Source organism: Lipotes vexillifer, unplaced genomic scaffold, assembly GCF_000442215.2.
Source record: "Lipotes vexillifer unplaced genomic scaffold, Lipotes_vexillifer_v1.1 scaffold1223, whole genome shotgun sequence".
In the NCBI taxonomy this organism is placed as follows: domain Eukaryota; kingdom Metazoa; phylum Chordata; class Mammalia; order Artiodactyla; family Lipotidae; genus Lipotes; species Lipotes vexillifer.
In genome coordinates, this window is record NW_006795957.1 from 813,901 (window position 1) to 827,098 (window position 13,198).

Sequence of the window (13,198 nt, forward strand, 5' to 3'; positions counted from 1 at the left end):
AGAGCCCTCCTCTGCTCCTAACACTGAGAAATGCTATTTTGAATATTTCTGAAACACGTACCCACAGACATGTGCAGAAAAAGGGAAAGAAAGTTCCCCAAATGGAGAGGGAACCAGACCAAAGAAGAGGGAACTGGGCTGAGTGGCCCCCGCTGGCCGGGATCGTCAAGGGGGTCATAGGGAGGAGGTTCCCGCCAGTGTGGACAGAGAGAGGGACCCAGGTCCTCACAGGCAGGGAGGGGTCAGGGCTCCAGGTGAAGGTTGAAGCTGTGGCCCCACTTGCCCGCGTTTCTGGACGGGCACTGGGAGAGCTCTGCTCACTGCCCCAAGCCCGTGGTCAGCACTGAGCCACCTCCCCTGTGTGGCGTGAAACAGACTCAGTCCACGATTGTCAGCCATGGGTGTCCACCCTCGTGAGAGTGTGAGGGTCCCATTGGGCCATCCCTGAGGCCACAGCTGTGAACAGATGCTAAGTCTGAGACGGTGGGCAGCACGGGGCAGAGCAGTTGCAGCAGTCTCCCCTGGTCAGCCTGACTCCCAGGACAGCCCCGGGAGAAGCCTTCTAGGAAAGACCGGGGGTGTGAGGGCAGAGCCTTTAACAGGAGTGGACATCACAGTGACCCTAGTAATGATGACAGTGCTATGGACAGCCGTCTGCTGACGAATGGGGGTGTCCTAGGCAAGGAAACAGAATCAGTAGGAAACCAATAAAGAGGTGAAAAAAGATACAGAACATACTTGATGTGAATATCTTGATTGTATCACAGCACAATTAGTGACTTTGCTGAAATAAAAATATGCCAAAAAAGAGTAGGAAAATATGACAGTCGATTTAAATTAAGCGTGTTTAAATATCTGAAAGATAAAGGGAGGCAACCATATGGATTATTTTATAGAAGAACTGGCAGTTATTGAAAAGAGTTAGGAAAGGTAGAGATGGCAAATCCAGTAGAATGAACACTTTAAAAAATGTCATCCCATCAAGGACAAGACAGCTGAGGGACCAATTATGAAATTGAATGCAATATTGAGGAAATGTTCCAGAATGAAGGTTAGAGAGACCAGAAATGGAAATTCAAGATACTTGGGGAATAGAATGAGGAGGGCCCACGTCATATCTATTGTAAGTGTCAGAAGGAAAGGTCATGACGTATAACAACGGCCAAAGAAATGAAGAATTGAACATTTTTCAGAGATGAGGACAGGCCAACTAAGTGCTAGGACGCATGGATTTAAAAGTGACATCTGGGGTTCAAGATGGCGGAGTAGAAGGACGTGCACTCACTCCCTCTTGCGAGAGCACCGGAATCACAACTAACTGCTGAACAGTCATCAACAGGAGGACACTGGAACTCACCAAAAAGATACCCCACATCCAAAGACAAAGGAAAAGCCGCAATGAGACGGTAGAAGGGGCGCAGTCACAATAAAATCAAATCCCTTAACTGCTGGGTGGGTGACTCACAGACTGGAGAACACTTATACCACAGAAGTCCACCCACTGGAGTGAAGGTTCTGATCCCCACATCAGGCTTCCCAACCTCGGGGTCCGGCAACGGGAGGGAGAATTCCTAGAGAATCAGACTTTGAAGGCTAGCAGGATTTGACTGCAGGACTTTGACAGGACTGGGGGAAGCAGAGATTCCACTCTTGGAGGGCACACGTAAAGTAGTGTGTGCATCGGGACCCAGGGGAAGGAGCAGTGACCCCATAGAGATTGAACCAGACGTACCTGCTAGTGTTGGAGGGTCTCCTGCAGAGGAAGGGGGTGGCTGTGGTGCACTGTGAGGACAAGGACACTGGCAGCAGAAGTTCTGGGAAGTACTCCTTGGCGTGAGCCCTCCCAGAGTCCACCATTAGCCCCACCAAAGAGCCCAGGGAAGGCTCCAGTGTTGGGTCACCTCAGGCCAAACAACCAACAGGGAGGGAACTCAGCCCCACCCATCAGCAGACAAGCAGATGAAAGTTTTACTGAGTTCTGCCCACCAGAGCAACACCCAGCTCTACCCACCACCAGTCCCTCCTATTAGGAAACTTGCACAAGCCTCTTAGATAGCCTCATCCACCACCAGAGGGCAGAGAGCAGAAGCAAGAAGAACTACAATCCTGCAGCCTGTGGAACAAAAACCACACTCACAGAAAGATAGACAAGATGAAAAGGCAGAGTGCTATGTACCAGATGAAGGAACAAGATAAAACCCCAGAAAAACAACTAAATGATGTGCAGATAGGCAACCTTCCAGAAAAAGAATTCAGAACAATGATAGTGAAGATGATCCAGGACCTCAGAAAAAGAATGGAGGCAAAGATTGAGAAGATGCAAGAAAAGTTTAACAAAGACCTAGAAGGATTAAAGAACAAACAAACAGAGATGAACAATACAATAACTGAAATGAAAACTACACTAGAAGGAATCAGTAGCAGAATAACTGAGGCAGAAGAATGGATAAGTGACCTGGAAGACAGAAGGGTGGAATTCACTGCTGTGGAAGAGAATAAAGAAAAAAGAATGAAAAGAAATGAAGACAGCCTAAGAGACCTCTGGGACAGCATTAAACACAATAACATTTGCATTATAGGGGTCCCAGAAGGAGAAGAGAGAGATAAAGGACCTGAGAAAATATGTGAAGAGTTTGTAGTTGAAAACTTCCCTAACATGGGAAAGGAAATAGCCACCCAAGTCCAGGAAGCACAGAGAGTCCCAGGCAGGATAAACCCAAGGAGAAAAACTCCAAGACACATAGTAATCAAATTGACAAAAATTAAAGACGAAGAAAAAATATTGAAAGCAACAAGGGAAAAACGACAAATAACATACAGGGGAACTCGCATAAGGTTAACAGCTGATTTCTCAGCAGAAACTCTACAAACCAGAAGGGAGTGGCAGGACATATTTAAAGTGATGAAAGGGAAGAACCTACAACCAAGATTACTCTACCCGGCAAGGATCTCATTCAGATTCGACGGAGAAATCAGAACCTTTACAGACAAGCAAAAGCTAAGAGAATTCAGCGCCACCAAACCAGCTGTACAACAAATGCTAAAGGAACTTCTCGTAAGTGAGAAACACTACAGAAGAACAGGACCTACAAAAACATACCCAAAACAATTAAGAAAATGGGAATAGGAACATAGTGTCAATAATTACCTTAAACATGAATGGATTAAACGCTCCAACCAAAAGACACAGGCTTGCTGAATGGATACAAAAAACAAGACCCATATATATGCTGTCTACAAGAGACCCACTTCAGACCTAGGGACACATACAGACTGAAAGTGAGGGGATGGAAAAAGATATTCCATGCAAATTGGAAATCAAAAGAAAGCTGGAGTAGCAATACTCATAGCAGATAAAATAGAGTTTAAAATAAAGAATGTTACAAGAGACAAGGAAGGACATAATGATCAAGGGATCAGTCTAAGAAGACGATATAACAATTATAAATATATATGCACCCAACATAGGAGCACCGCAATACGTAAGGCAACTATCAGCTATAAAAGAGGAAATTGACAGTAACACAATAATACTGGGGGACTTTAACACCTCACTTACACCAATGGACAGATCATCCAAACAGAAAATTAATAAGGAAACACAAGCTTTAAATGACACAATAGACCAGAGAGATTTAATTGATATTTATAGGACAATCCACCCCAAAAAAGCAGATTACACCTCCTTTTCAAGTGCGCACGGAACACTATCCGGGATAGATGACACCTTAGGTCACAAATCAAGCCTCAGTAAATTTTAAAAACTTGAAATCATATCAAGCATGTTTTCTGACCACAACGCTATGAGATTAGAAATCAATTACAGGGAAAAAAATGTAAAAGCCACAAACACATGGAGGCTAAACAGTATGTTACTAAATAACCAAGAGATCACGGAAGAAATAAAAGAGGAAATCAAAAAAATACCTAGAGACAAATGACAATGAAAACACGACGACCCAAAACCTGTGGGATGCAGGAAAAGCAGTTCTAAGAGGGAAGTTTATAACAATACAAGCCTACCTCAAGAAACAGGAAACATCTCAAATAAACAATCTAACCTTACACCTAAAGGAACTAGAGAAAGAAGAACAAAGCCCAAAGTTAGCAGAAGGAAAGAAATCATAAAGATCAGAGCAGAAATAAAGGAAATAGAAACAAAGAAAACAATAGCGAAGATCAATAAAACTAAAAGCTGGTTCTTTGAGAAGATAAACAAAATTGATAAACCAGTAGCCAGACTCATCAAGAAAAAGAGGAAGAGGACTTAAATCAATAAGATTAGAAATGAATAAGGAGAAGTTACAACGGACACTTCAGAAATACAAAGCATCCTCAGAGACTACTCCAAGCAACTCTATGCCAATAAAATGAACAACCTGGAAGAAATGGACAAATTCTTAGAAAGGTATAACCTTCCAAGAGTGAACTAGGAAGAAATAGAAAATATGAACAGACCAATGACAAGTAATGAAATTGAAACTCTGGTGAAAAATTTTCCAACAAACAAAAGTCCAGGACCAGACGGCTTCACAGGCGAATTCTATCAAACATTTAGAGAAGAGCTAACACCCACCCTTCTCAAACTCTTCCAAAAAATTGCAGAGGAAGGAGCACCCCCCAAACTCATTCTATGAGGCCACCGTCACCCTGATACAAAAACCAGACAAAGATATTACAAAAAAAAGAAAATTACAGACCAATTTCACTGATGAATATAGATGCAAAAATCCTCAACAAAATACTAGCAAACAGAATCCAACAACACATTAAAAGGATCATACACCATGATCAAGTGGGATTTATCCCAGGGATGCAAGGATTCTTCAATGTATGCAAATCAGTGTGATACACCATATTAACAAATTGAAGAATAAAAACCATATGATCATCTCAATAAATGCAGAAAAAGCTTTCGACAAAATTCATCACCCATTTATGATAAAAACTCTCCAGAAAGTGGGCATAGAGGGAACCTACCTCAACATAATATAGGCCATATATGACAAACCCACAGCAAACATCATTCTCAATGGTGAAAAACTGAAAGCATTTCCTCTAAGATCAGGAACGAGGCAAGGGTGTCCACTCTTGCCGCTTTTATTCAACATAGTTTTGGAAGTCCTAGCCACGGCAATCAGAGAAGAAAAAGAAATAAAAGGAATACAAATTGGAAAAGAAGAAGTAAAACTGTCAGTGCTTGCAGATGACATGATACTATACACAGAGAATCCTAGAGATGCCACCAGAAAACCACTTAGAGCTAATCAATGAATTTGGTAAAGTTGCAGGATACAAAATTAATGCACAGAAATCTCTTGCATTCCTATTAACTAATGATGAAAAAACTGAAAGAGAAATTAAGGAAACACTCCCATTTACCATTGCAACAAAAAGAATAAAATACCTAGGAATAAACCTACCTAGGGAGACAAAAGACCTGTATGCAGAAAACTATAAGACACTGATGAAATAGATTAAAGATGATACAAAGAGATGGAGAGATACACCATGTTCTTGGATTGGAAGAATCCATATTGTGAAAATGACTATACTACCCAAAGCAATCTACAGATTCAGTGCAATCTCTATCAAATTACCAATGGCTATTTTTACAAAACTAGAACAAAACTTAAAATTTTTATGGAGACACAAAGGACCCCAGATAGCCAAAGCAGTCTTGAGGGAAAAAAAATGGAGCTGGAGGAATCAGACTCCCTGACTTCAGACTATACTACAAAGCTACAGTAATCAAGATAGTATGGCACAGGCACAATAACAGAAATATAGATCAATGGAACAGGATAGAAAGCCCAGAGATAAACCCACACGCCTATGGTCAACTAATCTATGACAAAGGAGGCAAGGATATACAATGGAGAAAAGACAGTCTCTTCAATAAGTTGTGCTGGGAAAATTGGACAGCTACATGTAAAAGAATGAAATTAGAACACTCCCTAACACCATACACAAAAATAAACTCAAAATGTATTAGAGACATAAGTATAAGACCGGACACTATAAAACTCTCAGAGGAAAACATAGGAAGAATACTCTTTGACATAAACCACAGCGAGATCTTTTTTGATCCACCTCCTAGAGTAATGGAAATAAAAACAAAAATAAACAAATGGGACCTAATGAAACTTCAAAGCTTTCGCACAGCAAAGGAAACTACAAAAATGGTGAAAAGACAACCCTCAGAATGGGAGAAAATATTTGCAAACAAATCCGCAGACAAAGGATTATCTCCAAAATATATAAAGAGCTCATGCAGCTCCATATGAAAAAAACAACCCAATCCAAAAATAGGCAGAAGACCTAAATAGACATTTCTCCAAAGAAGACATACACATGGCCAAGAAGCACATGAAAAGCTGCTCAACATCACTAATTATTAGAGAAATGCAAGTCAAAACTACAGTGAGTTGTATCATCTCACACCAGTTAGAATGGGCATCATCAGAAAATCTACAAATAACAAATGCTGGAGAGGGTGTGGAGAAAAGGGAACGTTCTTGCACTGTTGGTGGGAATGTAAATTGATACAGCCACTATGGAGAACAGTATGGAGGTTCCTTAAAAAACTAAAAATAGAATTACCATATGACCCAGCAATCCCACTATTGGGCATATACCCAGAGAAAACCACAGTTCAGAAAGACACATGCCCCCCAATGTTCACTGCGGCACTATTTACAATAGCCAGGTCATGGAAGCAACCTAAATGCCCATCGACAGACGAATGGATAAAGAAGATGTGGTACGTATATACAGTGGAATATTACTCAGGCATAAAAAGAAATGAAATTGGGTCATTTGTAGAGATGTGGATGGATCCAGAGACTGTCATACAGAGTGAAGTAAGTCAGAAAGAGAAAAACAAATATCATATATTGACACATCTATGTGGAACTTAGAAAAATGGTACAGACGAACCGGTTTGCAGGGCAGAAATTAAGACACAGATGTAGAGAACAAACCTATGGACACCAAGGGGGGAAAGTGGCAGGGGGTGTGTGATGAGTTGGGAGATTGGGATTGACATATATACACTAATATGTATTAAATGGATAACTAATAAGAACCTGCTGTATAAAAAAATAAATAAAATTCAAAAATTCAAATAAAGAAAAACAGCCCGAATATATTATCTTATGGCTCTTGGAATTCTGGAGTATACAGTCAGGTCACTGGTATAAAGTCAGGGAACAGGGAGACATTCATTTACTTCATCTCAATCCAGAACCGGAAGTCTCGAAGGCAGTTGAATTCTATATATTGACCATGTATGCAGCGATGCTGGAAAACTTTTTAATTAGAGTAGAACATCTTTACATTATTTTAGATTTTCTGCGAACACAACTGTGCAGTCTCTTAGTAATACAATATTATTCTTATCCACTTCAGAGCTTCTCGCCTTGTTTTGTCTTACTTACTTGGTTGGTGCCTCCAGGGCCCTGGTGAATACAAGTGGTCATACGGAACATACTTGGATCATTGCCAGTCATAGAGGAAAGGACCTCAGGTTCTCACCTGTACAAATGATGTCTAGTGTTGATTGTTAAACATGCCCTCATCCATGAAAGGAAATTCCCTTCTATTTCTGATGCGTTTTTATTTTCACCAGGAATTGTTGGTATATTTTATCAAAGGCTTTGTCTGCATCTACTGAGATGATTATTTTTTACTTTTTCTATTAATGTACTGCATTATGTGATAGATTTAAAAAATTTTTAAGCTACTCTAGCCTTCAAAAAAAAAACACCCCACAGTATGGTCATGAAGTAATGTCCTTCTAATATATCACTAAATCTTATTTGTGTACACTTTGTTTAGGGATTTCCATCTAAGCTCATGTGAGAGATCTTCCTGTGACCTTCCCACGTATAATTCCCTTGTCAGGTTTTGGTGTAAATATTTTCCTGATCTGATGTGTTGAGGTATGTTTCTTCTTTTTCTGTTCTCGGGAAATGTTTGTGCAATTTTGGGGTGCGTGTGCGTGTGCATGTGTCTTTCATGAGTACATAAGTGCTCGGAAGAAATCACCAGTGAAGCCACCTGAACTGCACACTTAACACGTTGGACAATGATGACCGTCAGAGCATTTGTCTGCATCCCATCACAGAGTCGCCATTTCTTTTTTTGGTGAGAACATTTGAGATCTGCTCTCTTCAAAACACTCAAGAGGGGCTTCCCTGGTGGCGCAGTGGTTGAGAGTCCGCCTGCCGATGCAGGGAACATGGGTTTGTGCCCCGGTCAGGCAGGATCCCACATGCCGCGGAGCGGCTGGGCCCGTGAGCCATGGCCGCTGAGCCTGTGCGTCCGGAGCCTGCACGTCTGGAGCCTGTGCTCCGCAATGGGAGAGGCCACAACCGTGAGAGGCCCACGTACCGAAAAAAAAGAAAAAGAAAAAAAAAAAAACAAGAATGGGATACAGTGTGATTAGCTGTAACCACCATGCTGTATATTAGATCCCCAGAACTTACTCATCTTATACCTGGAAGCTTGTGCCCTTTGACCAATATCTTCCCATTTCCCCCTCGCTCCAACCCCAGTAACCAGCATTCTACTATTTCTTTCATTTTGACTTTTTTAGATTCTATATAGTTCAGTCGTGGGTAAGTTTTGATTAGAGTCAATGTATAAGGTGATAGATTTTCCATTTGTCCATTTAGTAAATTGTACACTGAAAGATTTCCATTCCATCTACATTTTCTGTATGTTGGTGTCAGTTTTTTCATAATGTTCTGTTATTATCTTTATAACGTCTGTAGGATTTGTAGTGCTGTCTGCAATTTCTTTCATGATATTAGAAATGTGTGCCTTCTGTCCTTTTTCCTCGGCCGTGGTGGCTAGGATTCATGAAAGTTTTCAAGAATGAGTATTTTTTGCCTTAACTGATTTTCTCTACTTTTTGGTTGTCTTTATTATTAGCTACCCTTGTCATTATTATTCCTACCTTCTACCTTCATTTGAAATAATTTGCTATTTTATTTTGGTGTGATATTTACTCTTGGTGTGATATGTTAGGTCATCGATTTTTTTAAAGGCTTTTCTAATATATTCATTCATGATTCTTAATTTTGTCAATTCATAGGTTTGATGTATATTATTTACATTATCATTCATTGAAAACATTTTCCCACTTCTGTTTTGTTTTCTTGTTTGTTTTGTTTTTTTTTGTTTTGATTTTGGTTTTCAGTTCACACATTGATTTTTGAGAAGTCTGTTGCATTATTTCCCAAATGTAAGGGTATTAATTATCTTTGAGGGTAGAATCAGGTGATGCCAAAGGGTCCCAGGGGCTCCTGGTGGTCTGTGTTGGGAGTCCAGGCTGTCTGATGGTCGTTAGGTGATGTCCACTGTGGGCAGGCAGCTCCTGTGCCTTCCGGGGTCCGTGCAGTCTTCCTCCCTGGAGCGTGGGGTCTGGGTCCTTCCTGCGCTAGCAGAGGGCGAGAGCAGCATACACGCTGGCCTCCCCTGACTGGGGGGCAGGGGGTGCAGTCTCCCGTCTGAAGGTCGAGTGGTTCAGCTGGGCATAGGTCACATCCTGGGGGGCTTCAGATGCGGCGGCCTGCGGTGGGAGAGAGGGAGGGTGTGTGGTTGGGGTGGGGGAAGCCTGAGGGCCCGGACAGGATGGGACCCACCTGACCGTCCCTCTGCCCGTCCTCTTCCGCTTGTCTGTCCTTCGTGTCCAGCAATCTCCCCGACAGGGAGGAAGGAGAGGTGGCCACCCGCCGCCTTAGTCTTGATCTTGAGTGGTTCACCTGGGCGTACGTCCCCTCCTGGGGGTCTGCATCCTGCCTGTTCTGCTGGAGGGAGAGAGTAGGACAGAAAGGGGACTTCCTGGATCCACTGTGATCTCCCGTCAGCTTTCCACTGTGTTGCCAGAGTGATACTTTAAAACCTTAGGTCAGGTCACTTTCCTGATGGAAACTCCAGGGACCTCCTAACACCTTGGAGCCTCTGGATTCTTTCTACGGTTCTGATTTCTGTATTAACACGTTATCTCCCTTGCACATTTGGCTCCAGCCGCACGGCCATCTTCCTGCAAAAGCACGTCCCTGCCTCAGGACCTTTGCACTTGCTGCCCCCCTCCCCCCATGCACTCTGTCACCTTCTCTTGCTTTACTTTCCTTATCGGGACCTTGCATTCTCGGACGCTACCTGCTTCTTTACATATAGCCTCTCTCACCCACCAGGTGAGCTCCCTGCTGCACCTGAAGCACCTACAGGGAGCCGGGGGGATGCGCTCTCCTTGTGCACCACTTTTGGGTGAATGAAGGAAGGGGGGCCTGGGGACTTTCAGGTGGTTCACTTATTCACAGATCCTCTTGAGACGTGGGGCTTCTCTGCAACACCAGAAGGTCAGACAGAGGACGAGGAGCCAGGAAAGGGGACCCCGAAGGAGGGGCCATGAGGTCACAAGGAAGCAGGAGGGGTGGAGTCACAGCAGGATGACCAAGGAAGCCCGGAAGGAGAGGTCAGTGTGGGACGCTGCTGGAGCTGGGATGTGAGGACAGAGACGTGTCCATTGGACTGAGTTTGGCAACAGGAAGGTCTCTGGTGGCCTGGACAGGAGCAGGGGTCTCACCGGATGGTCCAGCTGCACCCCGTCCTCAGGCTGTGGGTCCTTCACGGCAGCATCTGCTGGGGCGGAACAGGGTGTGTATCGCTTGGCGGGATCCCCTGAGATCCCTCAGGGCTGGAGCCCCCGCAGTGCATCCAGAAGGGGCCACTGAGACCCAGGGGTGAGGTGAAGTGTGGGGTTTCAGTCCGCACCCCCTGAGCCCACCCCTTCCCAGCCTTCCCCTCCCCCACTGCCTCCAGAACCCTGTGTCCCCCAGCCCGTCCTCTTCTGCTCACAGAGGGCCTGGTCCTGGGCGGCGGCGGCTGGGCAGGAGCTGGGGGGGAGGCGGGCGTGTTAGGGGGAGAATGAGGGGGAGCTGCGGGCGGGGCGGGCCTGGGGGTCTTCGGGGCGGGAGTTACCTGCTCTGCAGGCCTGTGTCCTTGGGCTCTGGGTCCGCAGCCCCTGCGGGAGGGTGGAAATCAGCCTCGCCCTGGGCTGGGGCAGATGACACAGGCTCGGCCCTGGGACTCTTACGACCCCCGCCCCTCACACGGGATTCAGGAGGAAAGAAGGAGACCTGACTCATACTTGTGTACACGTTTCAACACTTCATGAGACTGAAAAGGAGGGAAATACCTTAAATTGTCCGTGTCAGCTGACAGCACGTGTTTTCTTTCAGGAGTTTTGAGTTTCAGACTCTGGACAGTCTTCTTCTAGGCTGACCTCGCCCGTCTCTTAGGTCTCCCTTCGGCTGGTGCCCTAAGCCCACCGCCTCCAGGGGCCTGGGTCTCCCCGTTCCCTACTCACCCGACTTCCTGCGTCTGCTCTGAACCCGTTGTAGGACGAGGAGGACGAGGGGCAGCAGGACGAAGGCCACCGAGACCCCGATCAGGACGTTCAGGTACCATTTGAGACCTGGGGCACCAGTGACGTCATGAGTGAGCCCAAGATGCCATTTCATTGGGCGCCTACTGTGTGCAGGCTCGTGCTGGGGTCCGTGCGTTCATCTCCTCTAACCCACCCCACCCATTTTACAGATGAGGAAACTGAGGCAGAGCGAGGGGATTCACAAACCCCAGGTGACCCAGGCTGGAGGTGGCAGAGCTGGGATTGGAACCCAGGGCTGTGGGCTCCCTGAGCTGTCCTCCTGCCGCGCCCCGCCCAAGGTGGACACCAGCTTTGTGCTCTGGGGGCTTCTCATCTGCAGGGGCGCCTGTCCGAGGGTCTCATCTGGAGCCGAGGGTCCTTCCTTGTTACCCTGCCCTCCCCCACCACAGCAGGGACTGGGGGAGGGGCCGGCTGTGTGCGGTGGACTCTTCATCTTTCCCTCTGCCTCCCCGTACGATGCCACCATCACTGCGGCACTGGGGACAGGCCCCCATACAGTCACATCCTCAGGGGCCTCCCTGTGAGGCCTCCTCTCCTGGGGGGTCACAGCCGGAAGTCAGAACTGAAGGAAATCTAAGCTCCGGGCCACGATTCTCTGCTTTTACACTTGGAGAAACTGAGGCCCAGGCAGGGGAAGGGGGTCCAAGTCAGCGTCTCCAGAGGTGCCTGAACCAAGGCCATAACGGAGCCCTGCCCCCCTGGACCCAACACCATGTCCCACAGACCCTCACTCACCCGTCTGCGGGCCTGGCTCCATGGGGGGAAGGGCCCCAACTTCAGAGCCTCCTGGGGGTCAGGACAGAAGGTGAGGGTCGGGGGCTGCTTCTCTCCACGTCAGCCCACTGCTCCTCCCCCAAGATGGGCCCCGAGGGGTCATTCCCTCTCCATGACCCCCACCCTTCATCCACCAGCCTCAGAGTCCCTGGAGCCCTGGGGTCCTCCTGGCATCTCTACTTGACCCCCAGCCTGTCCTTGAGGATCTGAGGGCATTAGATCCTCCCAGAGACTCTGAAACTGCCTTGGGGTGGCCTGTGCTCCCTCTGCAGAGAGGCCTCAGTGACTCCCTAGTTGTTGAACTGGGGCCTGTCGGTGGGGGGCTGGGGCCCCCAGAGGGTCCTGGGAATGAGGACAGGAAGGGGGTGGGGCTGACCCTGGAGTCCCCACCTCATGAAACCTTTCCCTTACACCTGCCCTGTGGTCTCTAAAGTCGTCAGGTTCCAGATTCCAGGTGAGGTGAGAAGGTGTGGGGGGGGATGGGAGGGCCTCTGAGGGGCAGATGCCCCTCTGGGTGACCCTCCCTCACAGCCCCCTCACTCAACCCCAGCCAGAGTGCTCAGGAGACAGAGCCCTGAGCTGACTGAGTCAGAGAGGACAGGGTCAGGGTCCCTCACCTGAGACCGTGAGCTCCAGGGGGGCACTGGCGTGTGACAGCAGGTAGGGGTTACTGCTGAGTGAGCTGTAGCACCTGTAGGTCCCACTGTGGGCTGAGGTCACGGGACTCATGGAGAATTCGGCCTGGTAATGCCCACCTCGGTACTTTGATCTAAGACGCAGTGGGGGCCGGGCTGCCCCCTCCTTGGACAGAAGGAAAGTTTCCCTTGTGCTCCCTGACTGACACAGCAGGGTCACGTTCTCTCCTGAGGCCACCACGGGGCCTGGCTGCACCGAGAGGGAGGGCGTGTCAGGGAACCACCCTAAAGAGAGGAAGTGGGGTGAGGGGCTGCCCCCCCCCCCCCC